The sequence below is a fragment of the Notothenia rossii genome (assembly GCF_949606895.1).
Source record: "Notothenia rossii genome assembly, chromosome: 1".
In the NCBI taxonomy this organism is placed as follows: domain Eukaryota; kingdom Metazoa; phylum Chordata; class Actinopteri; order Perciformes; family Nototheniidae; genus Notothenia; species Notothenia rossii.
Genome location: NC_136912.1, coordinates 53,197,378 through 53,209,314, shown reverse-complemented (window position 1 = coordinate 53,209,314; position 11,937 = coordinate 53,197,378). Strand labels below are relative to the sequence as shown.

General features: G+C 43.6%; 1 protein-coding gene and 1 long non-coding RNA gene across 2 annotated transcripts in view; one reads left to right on the top strand and one right to left on the bottom strand.

Moving 5' to 3' along the window:
• Window positions 1-1,075, top strand: part of LOC307012827 — a 1,270-nt gene extending 195 nt beyond the window's left edge. The window contains exons 1-3 of the long non-coding RNA XR_013800739.1: window positions 1-74; window positions 791-851; window positions 940-1,075. The exon at window positions 1-74 is cut by the window's left edge and continues 195 nt beyond it. This is a non-coding gene — a long non-coding RNA (uncharacterized lncRNA). The remainder of the gene's footprint in view (window positions 75-790; window positions 852-939) is intronic.
• Window positions 1-11,937, bottom strand: part of nfia (nuclear factor I/A) — a 234,917-nt gene that overhangs the window by 187,318 nt on the left and 35,662 nt on the right. The window lies entirely within an intron of this gene.

Genomic DNA, 11,937 nt, shown 5'->3' with positions numbered 1-11,937 from the left:
TTATTACACATCCGTCGTTGACATTACAGGACATGACAGACTCGAATGAAGAGAATAGCACACCACAGTGTCAGGTGAGTTATACATTTCTAGTTTTCTGATATCACGTTATTGTTTGCAATGCCTGAGTTTGCTAGCCGGCAACATAGCTATAGGGGTAGTTTAAGCAAACAGCTAACAAACCGTAGCCTACATGTACGCCATGAACCCTTCTGAGGTATTGATTACTTGCTGTAAGCATTAGAGGTGGCAGAATGACAAACATGTTTCTCTCTCTATCACAATTTTGGGTTGACCAGAACCTGGACCAACTTCTGTTTCCTGTTCTACAATGGGCATAGAGCTTGCGTTAATTTTCAACCGGACAACTAAACAGATTAGGCTAGGACCGGATAAAGTTAGCAACACACGTTAACCATGAACAGCCTATTAATCCGTTCTCTTAATGTTTATTCCGTCCAACGTTGTGGAATTAGAGAGAAAGGGCTTCTTAACGTGCTTTTATCCGGGGTGGAGGGAGTTAAATATAACATTGGGGCGTGTGATTGTAGTGGGTGGAGGTGGTGAAATGAGGATATCCATTTTGGAGTTCAAGCTAGCATAATATAGTTAACGTTGCACACTAATAAGGAAGAGAGCTATTTTTGTGATACATTGCTATTGATATGGATTTAGAGTGGATATTTGAGACAAGTAAACAAAAACGTAATTTATGGGTGAGTGTTTTTAGCAGAGTCATATAATGTCCTTGTGATTCTGTTGATTATTACCTGTCTGTATTATGTTGCAGCTCAGCTGATTTTGGATTGATGGCAAAGGGAGAGGGACTTAAGTTAGAGTGAAAATACAAGGTAAGTTTAAAATAGGACAGCCATTTCCCATCCTATAGATTGCTAGATGTATCTAACCCTTTCTCCTGTCTTTGTCTCCCTCTCTCAGCACAAGAACCCCAGGGGGATTCAATGGAGCCTGAAGACCTGCAATGAGACCCTCACCCTGAGCCTGAGTCTCAACTCCCAGAGTTTTGCAAGCCTCTCCCTGTTCCTTATTTTTGATTAAAAAGACATTAAGCTTCCCAAGGGTGTGGTCTTCGTTTTGTGAAAAATATGATTACCTCACATATTTTGTTGCTGTTGTTGTCTTTTGTGATAGTTAAAAGGCTCCTGCTGACTTGAGCCAGCCATTCTTTCCTCCTCTCTGTGTCAGTGGGGAAGCCGTACATGTGTACTCCTTTCTATGAGTGATTGGAGCATCCCCCAGCAGCACAGCAAACCATGGGGGAGACTATATGCCAGGACAACACAGAGGAAAAGGCACAGACAAACTGCACGCATGCTATTGAATGTTTATTGAATTCCATTTATTTACAATGGATGTTCCTAAAACAACACATTTAACATCATCATGCTGCTGCTGCTGCTAGTGCTTTGACTCATTTTGCTGTCAGTTGACAATCATTGATAGGCACCTGTCGGTCTCCTGTCCTTTCTGAAAGTCATAAAGATTACATTAGTCATTTAGATTACTTATGTCCTCAATTACCAGAGGATTACTGAAACCACCATGAATTAAAGAAATGGTAGAAATGATTCTAATCAGAATTTTGAAACCTTCCTTCCCTCCCTCTAAATATATCAATAAGGATGTGATGTTCTTGACTCATACAAGTTTAAGAAGATAATATTTGTTTTAAAGAATTAAAAGCAATAAACAACAGGAACAGGCTCTGTAACCAAGGCAACGTTAGCCTAACATGTATGTTAACAGGTAAGATAGCTGTTCACACTATCCATGTATATTTTCTACTTTTTGCAATGCTATGTTATTTCTATTTAAGATGTTTACATTTTCGATTGTTTAATTCTAGTCTTTTAACTGTCTAATGTACAATGCCTTGTCTTTTGCTGCTGCCGCGTTAATATTTCCCCAATTGGTATCAATAAAATACTTCTTATTTTGTCTTAATCCTCAAATATTAGCACATTTTACTTAAAAAAACAAAAACACATTGATGTAACTACATACACATATCGATATGTTGTATACATATTGTAAATCAAAACCTTTATTGACCAATAACTACCAAAAATTGTAATTTCTATCCTGTTATTAATGCATTCAAATCGTGATTCAAATGGCCCGCCACAAACTTCCGGGAACTTTCTGAGTCTCTCTGAATCACGTGACAATCAAGCATTTTGGACTTCCGCTGTCGCAACTCTTCTCTCTACATGGTGCTGGACCAGCCAATCAGAATTGATCTTTTCGAGTTCTCCGATTGGTTGGTTTCGTGGCACATTTGTAACGCTGTGACAACTTGAGCGAGCAGGCAGGCAAAGCTGAGCGCGCACAGGGTGGAGAGGTCGAGCGAGCGAGGGAGAGAGAGCGCGTGCAGCGGTCTGCTTGCGCACGGAGCAGGAGTTTTATGAGAGAAAATATATTTCTCTGTGCTCAAAAATGTTCAAGTGTGCGCTCAATCGCATTTTCTAGGCTCAACATCTTTCATTGCGTGCTCAGGATAGAGGCACAAATATAACGCCATACTACAGACGCTACCTTGCAGCACATCAACAGGTACTATTGGGCCAGCAACCGCTCAAAGACAACAGCCCCAGATGATCTTGGGGTTAATAAACCCAACCAGGTGAAACTGGATCGTTATCCAGGGAGATTGTTTTCAGGAAAGAAGCGCACTTTTGCCACTGCATGGTACAACAACAGACCATGGCTTGAATATTCGTTAAAAGCAGACGCAGCCTTTTGTTTGCCTGTAGACAGTTTAAAGTAAATACGTCTTCATCTGATGCGGCTTTTACTGTCAAAGGTTTTTGCGACTGGAAACACGCATTACAGACTGATAAAGGACTGCTAAGGCATGCCGCATCAAAAGAACACATTTCATGTGAGAGTTTGTGGAGAGAGAGACAGATACGCGAGAAAAACAAATAAGGAAATGAGTACTCTGGTGAAGATCAGCTGGCACGGAACCGTTATTACGTGTCAGCTGTCGTTGATATTATAGCTTTTTTTTAGCTGTCAACCAACTCCCTCTCAGAGGTGACCACGATTCACCCGCCCACAACATGTCCGAGTCAGCAGTGGGCTCTTCCTGTTTGAGTATACGCTGCACAAAGATGCAGAGTTGGCCAAAATAATGTTCTAAGTTAGCTCGGCTGACCGAAAGGATGCACCTGCAGTGCATAGGAAAATAAACACGGGCTAAACAGTTCATCGTCTCCGTCTCTACTATTTCTCTCCGAGTGCAACGATGAGGAAGCTGTCATCCTCAACCAGTGTGCCTTGCTCGTGATTTACCAGTGCTGCCACGCACAAGATGTTTCAAAAGTGGTTTCTATGTTGCCCTTTATTTGTGCATGTATTTGCGATAAGTGTGCGTCTTTATGCAATGCCGTTGGCCTTGCTGTTTGATATATATTGTGACGGTTTTGTGTGCCCTCCCATGAACATCATATGCCCTCCCTTTAGATTTGTTCTGGCGCCGGGTCTGAACCCTGCACACCTGAAACTGAAAATGTCCAGGAAGGACAACATGTCAGTATTCCGAAGAGCTCCATATGAACTCTGTGCCGACTTGTTTATTCTAAATTAATGCAAATGAAACAAAAAAAAAGGCCCATTTAAAAAAAAAATGTTTACTATGAACCCTTACGCTGAAATGTTCTGGTGCAAACACTTTAAACTGGTAAAAAAATGGTTGGTTGTGAGTTTGTGTAGGAGTTCAAGTGAGTCCATCTGTCAGTTTCAGGTGCAGCTCTGAGAGGGGTTAAAGTGTCTGAAGCACATTTCCTTAAAAAGGCAAGTAAGTCGTATTTAGAGATGTTGAACACTTTTAAAGGAGTCAGTCATCCACTGTGTGTGTGTGTGTGTGTGTGTGTGTGTGTGTGTGTGTGTGTGTGTGTGTGTGTGTGTGTGACCTAACTGTGGAGGAGAGTGATGAACACAGCAGGGGGGGACAGTGGGAAGCGATGAAGGATGCTGCAGGAGGAAGTGGGACGAAGGGACGCCATCACTCACTGACCCCCGTTGCCCCCGCCCCATCTTATCTCCCAACACCCACACCCCCCATATGTGGACCAGAGGAAGGGGGATCTGGGTTTGAGGATGATGCATGTGCTGGGGGAAACCCCTGGGCAGACATCCAAACATGTTTGTAGTGAAATCTGGATCCAGACCCTCATTTGTCACATCAGCAGCTTCTCGTTCACACACAAACCGTTTTAACCTCTAAAGTCAATCAAAACTTCCTAGAACTACGTTTATTCTGAGTTTCCCAATGATGACTTATTTCCTTAACTACCACTTACACCCTGCAGACCACCTTAACTACCACTTACACCCTGCAGACCACCTTAACTACCTCTTACACCCTGCAGACCACCTTAAACACCCAGGAACTGGCCCCCTTCCAGCTCAACGTCTCTCCCCTTTTCCCATCTCTCTCCCCCTCCTCTCTCTCCTGGACTGTGTGTGTAATTGTGTGCTCTGCAGCGGTAAATGGATGTGCCCTCTTGAAGGAACAGGTCAGCACTTATTTCCGCAGCACTTAATGAGAAGCACAAGGACTCCTCCTCCTCCTCCTCCTCCTCCTCCTCCTCCTCCTCTCTCCACCCATCCGTTAGGAGGACGATGAAGAGTGGGTCCACACCAAACAAAAACAACATGATCATTTCAAGTGATATAATAATGAATGCATTGAAGTCATTAAACGTTAACCACTTCCTAAACCACACCGGTGCACGATAAAAACTTCCTTTACAAACCTTATTCCATTCCAGTTCCCTCATATGTGAACAACCTCCTTGTTGAGCTACATATGTATTTATATTATTTAATAGTTAAACATTTATTTTCTTGCTGTTTTTTGCTTATTGTAAATGCACCTTTAAGTACTTTTGTATGGTTTTATTTTGAAGGCAGTTTTGGGTACTGGGTGATTTGGGCACCTGGTGATAATATATATATTTGAGGCAGGGGCTGGCTGGATCAGCGCACCAGTATAGGTATATTCATTGTACTTTTGTGGAGTGGAAATAAATGTACACAAAGGATATTCTTGCCTGGACTTGGATCATACCCTGTGTAAGATTCACTAACTGGTGCCTCAGCGACCTTTCTATTTTGTGTTCATTTTCAGCGCACATCTCACTGGCTGTCTAGGAGGACAGAGCTAAACAGGCACATTTCAAAACCTTGAGCAGGACTGCATGCTTTTGTAATGGCTAATAATCAAGGCCTATAATGATCCCTAGACCTTGCTCTATTCATCATTCAGTCAGTTCACATTTCCATAACTGTAATAAACAAGAATAAGCTCTATTTGGTGATTCCAAAAATAAGGAAGAAGCATAAAAACAGCCTGTTGACATGGGGTGTGACTCGGATTGTGAAGATTAATTTCGGTGCCATCTTAAAATGGCAAAGAGTGTGTGTGTGTGTGTGTGTGTGTGTGTGTGTGTGTGTGTGTGTGTGTGTGTGTGTGTCCAGCTGCAGACGGCTTGTGGCCCTGGGAATAGGTGCATCGTGAATATTCATTTTGGAGCCTCTGGATGAAACAGCTGCCAGTAAGACAGAAACAGGCTGCTGGGAGACGATCGATCGCAACACACACACACACACACACACACACACACACACACACACACACACACACACACACACACACACACACACACACACACACACACACACACACACACACACACACACACACACACACACACACACACACTTCTGGTTGCAGCAGGTGAGGTGGAATCTGTCTGTTTGTCTGCTTCAGGCTGCCGGTGGAGACGCACAACAACAGGCAGCAGTGTGGCTAACATGTGGCGCGGTGAGGTCAGTGGTGAGAGATGGAAGAGCTGACGTGTATTTAGCTGCAGTGTCCTACAATGTCCACAAGATGCTGCTTTGATAAGACTCTGTACTGAAGGGAATGGAAACAACTTTTTACATAATATATTCATAACGTTTTAATCCTGTTTAAGGACTGAACCTTTTCGAATTGACAGTTATAATGTTCTCTTGCCTTTATTTGATGCTTAGTTAAGCTATTTTACCGTTCCCATGAAAAACTCCTGATTTAATCGTAAGTGGTAATACCAGAGTAGCCTATAGGAAAAGCACTCCTGTTTTTTTTCATTTCCTGTATTCGGAATCCTACTTAAAAATCTTCAATATGGAATCCAGACCTATGGTTGGGGGGTTCTTTCACACAGCTCCTAACATGGCGACAGCTAAGCTGGCAGCTAGCCGCTAATGGGGCTAAAAGCGAAAACTGTTCACACAACAGCCACAGTGCAGTGCACAGTAGGTTTAAGATAGAACACTGCAGGGCTGGACTCCTCTCAGCGTTGACCACGGTAACTGGCCATAACACAAGGACGTGTGTTTTGTTTCATGTTAATGTGTTTTCTTGCATGAACATTTATCCATTACAGAGCATCTTGCAGGTTTTTTTTTTTACTACATTTATACTTAACCTTGCCTGAAAATTACAATTAAAAATGTTAATACAGGATTTGATATGTGTAGCGTGAGACATTTCTGCAGCACGTTATATCAGTCACCAATGTGGTTAGCTAGCTATATTCACGGAGAGAAATCACACACAACCATCATCTCTTTGGTCGGAGTTCACAAGACCGTTTATTGTGCGCATGCTCGCAACAGCATCCCAGTGTGCCCAGTGTGCACGCAGGCAACACATGTTCCAAATGTAACTAATGTGATTGGCTTAACATGGCTTTGTCATATAACTAAATATGCTCAACACTCCCACTCAAAGACATGTGTATAGCTCTCTATAATGGTAAATAAAACCAAAAATACAAAACTCCAAAAAAATAAAACATTTGGCATACTGGCAGTGTTCTTAAGACTTCAAAACATTTACATCTGCCAGTTCACATTACTCTCCAAACAAATATCCCTTGAAACTCTCAAACTTAGCCTTTGTCACTGGCTTGGTAAAGACATCCGCTACCATGTTTGCAGTAGGACAGTATTCTATACATATTTTCCCTTCTGTGTGTGCAGACCGTACAAAGTGATACTTTATGTCAATATGTTTGCTTCTCTGTCTGCATACTGGGTTCTTAGATAAAGCTATCGCCCCCTGGTTGTCCTCATATATCTTGACTGGTACATGCTGGTTACAACTATCTATTCCTCTTAGTAGTTGTACAAGGTACATACTCTCTTGAGTAGTGGCTGCTAGTGCCATATACTCAGCTTCGCAGGTGGATAATGCCACCGTTGGCTGTTTCCTGCTCTTCCACGATATAACTGGACCATTCTCAGTTAAGCTGAAACAGTATCCAGTTGTGCTCCTCCTATCATCCCTATCGGCTGCCCAATCAGCATCACTGTACCCCTCCAGCTTTAGAACGCTTTCCTCACATTTCTGGTAGTGTAGCTCTTGATCTATAGTACCCTTTAAGTACCTCAGTAGGTGTTTGGCTGTAGCCCAATGCTGCTGCTTTGGTTCTGCTAGGTATTGAGATAGTTTACTAACCACCCAGCTCAGGTCAGGTCTAGTACATGTCATAATGTATATCAAGCTACCTACTATCTCTCGGTATCCTGTTGAATCAATCACTTCACCCTCACTGTCAAAGTTTAACTTTTGCTCACATGGGGTGGATCTCGGTTTGCATTCAGACATTCCAAATTTTGCTAACATCTTCTCTATATGTCTCTTTTGAGTCATTTTGATCTCTCCATCACTCTGTCTGAAATCGATACCCAGGAAGTGTTTAAGTGGACCCATATCCTTCATCTTAAAACTTTTGTTCAACATTTCTTTGACATCAGTGAGTAAGGTGTTGTCACTCACTGCTATGATTAAGTCATCCACCCATACTAACAGAATCACTTTCTCATTCTCAGTATTTCTGCTGTAGACACAATGATCAGCATCATTTTGCACAAAACCGTTCTCTGTAAGGTGATCATGCAGTAACATGTTCCAGTTACGTCCGGACTGTTTTAAACCATACAATGACTTGTTTAGTTTACACACTAAGTGTTCCCCTGTTTTTGATTTGATTTCAAAACCTTCCGGCTGCTCCATATATACCTCACAGTCGATTGGAGCATGGAGGTAAGCAGTCTTCACATCCATTTGGTGTAAAGTAAGATCCTCCTGTACAGCCACCTGCATTAATGCTCGTACAGAGGTCATGTTGGCTGTTGGTGAAAAGGTCTCTTTATAATCAATCCCTTCAACTTGACTATACCCCTTTGCAACATATCTGGCTTTACAAATCTCAGATCCATCTGGGCTCTCTTTCACTGCATATACCCAGCGACCTCCCACTGCTTGTTTGCCTCTTGGCAGTGGAGTCAGAGTGAAAGTTTCATTCTCGGTCAAAGAATTAATCTCCTCTTTCATCGCATCAGCCCACATTTTTGACTTCTTAGAGTCCATTGCCTCTTTAAGTGTATTAGGTACACCATAAGCTACTCTGTAGAAATAATCTACATTCTCACTTTCGTCACCATCACACTCAGCTTTACACTGGTACTCCTTAAAGTATTCTGGAGCCTTTCTCTGTCTCGTAGGGTATCTCCTTTCTCCCTCTTCTCTCTCAGTACTATCTATCTGGGTAGGACCTGCCTCAGCAGTCTCTTCACCACTGGACTCTTTACGCTCCTTAGGCTGTCCCTGTACCTGGTTGACTCTCTTTGGTGGTGTATCTGCATAACTCTCAAAGTCTTCCCCCATGTCACAATCTGTCTGAGTCTGTCTATCTGCGCTACCTTTGGTGATGAATTTCACCAGCCTATGTTTTAGGACTTTTCCTGTCTCAGGATAATACACATTGTATGCTGGACTGTATTTGTCATAGCCTACAAGGATCCCCTTTTCACATCTAGAATCCAGCTTCTTTTTATCCTGCTTATATACATAGCATTCAGAGCCAAATATCCTCATGTTAGATAGGTTAGGTGTTTTTCCTGTGAAAACACAGTAAGGTGTCTGCTCTAGCCGCTTACTGTAGCACCTGTTGCGGATTTGAGCTGCTGTCTGTACAGCATATGTCCATAATTGCTTTGGGAGGTTACTCTCCAATAGCATGCATCGTGACATCTCAAATAAGGTTCTCCAACCTCTTTCGGCAGTTCCATTCTGATGAGGTGAGTAGGGTGCACTCTTCTCATGCCTTATCCCGTTACTCCTAAGTAGAGACTGGAACTCTTGTCCCGTAAACTCTGTGCCGTTATCAGACCTTATGCACTTTATCTTTCCATATGGCGTTACATCTGCTATGAATTTTTCAGTAGCTTTTGTCGCGTCACTCTTTGCTTTGATAAAGTATGGAAAAATCATCCCACTGTAATCATCAGTAAATGCTATTGCATATCTGTACCCATCTTTATCTGCTGGTTCTATACGACCGCATAGGTCTGTGTGAACTAGCTCTAACACAGTTGTAGCTTTAGCATCTGCATGCCTGTTTCTGCTTTGTGTAAATTTGCCCTGTGTGCATATTTCACAGTTTTGATTGGACATGTCATGTTTCCCTTTTATAGACATCCCTTCAACCACCTTCTCTAATTTTGCAACATCATCAAAATTGCAATGACCAAGTATCCTATGCCACGTTTGAATGTCATGACACCCATACATTTCATCAACATTTTCATCCTCTACTGTGCTAAGGTAATACAGCCTACCATACACGTCCATTTTGAACTTGGTACCATTCTTGTTGACCAGCCAGTCATTACCGTCCTTGAAGTGGACCTCAGCTCCGTTGGCTGTCGCTGCTTTGACTGAAAAGATGTTTTGTGGAAAAGATGGGATGTAGAGCGCTTGCTTGAGCCTCGTTTTCACCTGTCGTCCTTCGCTGTCCAGCAAACAGACTTCAGCGTCTCCCCTCATCTTCGCCATCCCGCTCACCTTGGATCCGTCGGCCAGCTCGATCATATGGTCCTCGGGTCTGAAGCTCTTGTCAACTGTTTTGAACTTTGTGGCGTCGTTGATCATGTGTGCTGTGGCGCCGCAGTCGACCATTAGACCTTTCTTGTTCCCTCTCTGTGTAGGGCAGTCACTCATCCTGAAGAAACTGAAAGATGTTGGCTCTGCCCCCGTCTCTTCATCAGCTTTCTTCACATGGTCACGGCCTCGTCCTCGACTGCGCCCCATTCCTCGCTGTGGTGTGTCCCATTTTCGTTCCTCTCTTCTCACGTGGTACCCGTCAGGACATATTCTGGCCATGTGTCCCTTTTTACCGCACGTGTAACACTCAACATCAGCCAGGTCCATTTTCTTTCCTCTTCCTCGTCCTCGTGACCTCGTTGCCCCGCTAGATTTCATCACGTTGTCTTCTTCAACATTCACGTCACTCTTCCCATATTTTTCTGTACTCTCATAACTTCGCAGTTTCGTTTTAAACTCGCCAAACGTTACAGTGTCATTCGTCTGGGTGATGTGCACGACGAATGGCTTGTATGAATCAGGTAGCCCCTTAACTACCATAGCTATCTGAAGCCCATCACTAATGTGCTCTTCTGCTCTTCTCAATGACGTGAATATAGTTTCTGCTCGAATAATATAGTCAGTGACCGTTTCATTGCTAGCCTTATGGAGCGAGGAAAGTTCACAGTACAAACTCACCACGCGGGGTTTGTCTTTTCCTGCATAGTGCTCGCGAAGAATATTCAGTGCTTTTCTTCCATCACGTTTCGCGTCCCTCATTACTAACGACAAGCTCTTGTTGTCCAGACATTGCACTAGCTCTGCATATGCCTCACCGTTCTTGGTTTCATCTTCCGCGAGAGTTTCTTCGTCATACCCATCTATCTCCGGGTCTTCCGAGATAACTTCTCTGAGACCACGTAACTCCATGTGCGCGAGGAACCTCGTCTCCCAGAGCTCGTAACTTTTCTCTTCACCGTCGAATAAAAGTCTGAACCACCTTTGGCCTGCATGACTGGGCCCATAACCTGTAGCGTGAGACATTTCTGCAGCACGTTATATCAGTCACCAATGAATATAGCTAGCTATATTCACGGAGAGAAATCACACACAACCATCATCTCTTTGGTCGGAGTTCACAAGACCGTTTATTGTGCGCATGCTCGCAACAGCATCCCAGTGTGCCCAGTGTGCACGCAGGCAACACATGTTCCAAATGTAACTAATGTGATTGGCTTAACATGGCTTTGTCATATAACTAAATATGCTCAACAATATGTTTTACAAGACATAAGGGCATGAATTCAGAGGAAAAAGAGCCGTTTTGAGCTCTGCTACTAAAAACTGCTTTTTTTTAACGTCATACGTCAAACGCGTCATATTTCGTCACGTTGTGTTTGTGCAGGTTGCACAAACTCGAGCCTGTCAGGACATCGAGTCCACAGGAAAAGGACCGGAGCTAGCGTTCGTTCCTGGGTGCGTTGTGCATCCACCTCCCTGCAGCACCTACTCTCACTTCACATACTCTCCACAGCTTTATCAGGAAACCGTATTACATCTCTATCCCCCCCTTCGCTGCTCTCTCTCTCTCCCCTCCGGTACACGGCACCGTAAGACTTAGTGTGGAGTTGCATTAGGTAACGCTGTGGTGGCTGTACTGCTCCAGCCGTCTCCTTTGTGTTTGTTTGTTTCCCACTGTCTGTGTTGTTTGTGTGGGCGTGGTGGCTGTCACTCCTGGCTCCCGGCTCAACCTCCACTCACCTGCTGCAATCAGCTGTGCACCCTCCCCGACTACACACCTGCTTTCCATCAAGCCATTTACAACAGCATATCAACGGAGGCTCTACAACCTTTCTCCGCCAGATCGTCAAGTATCAGCCGTATCTCGCGTCTCCCATCCGGTACACAGCACCGTAGTGTGGAGTTGCATTAGGTAACGCGAGAGATACGGCTGATACTTGCGCATTAGTTTCTGTTATGGATCAGTATCAACA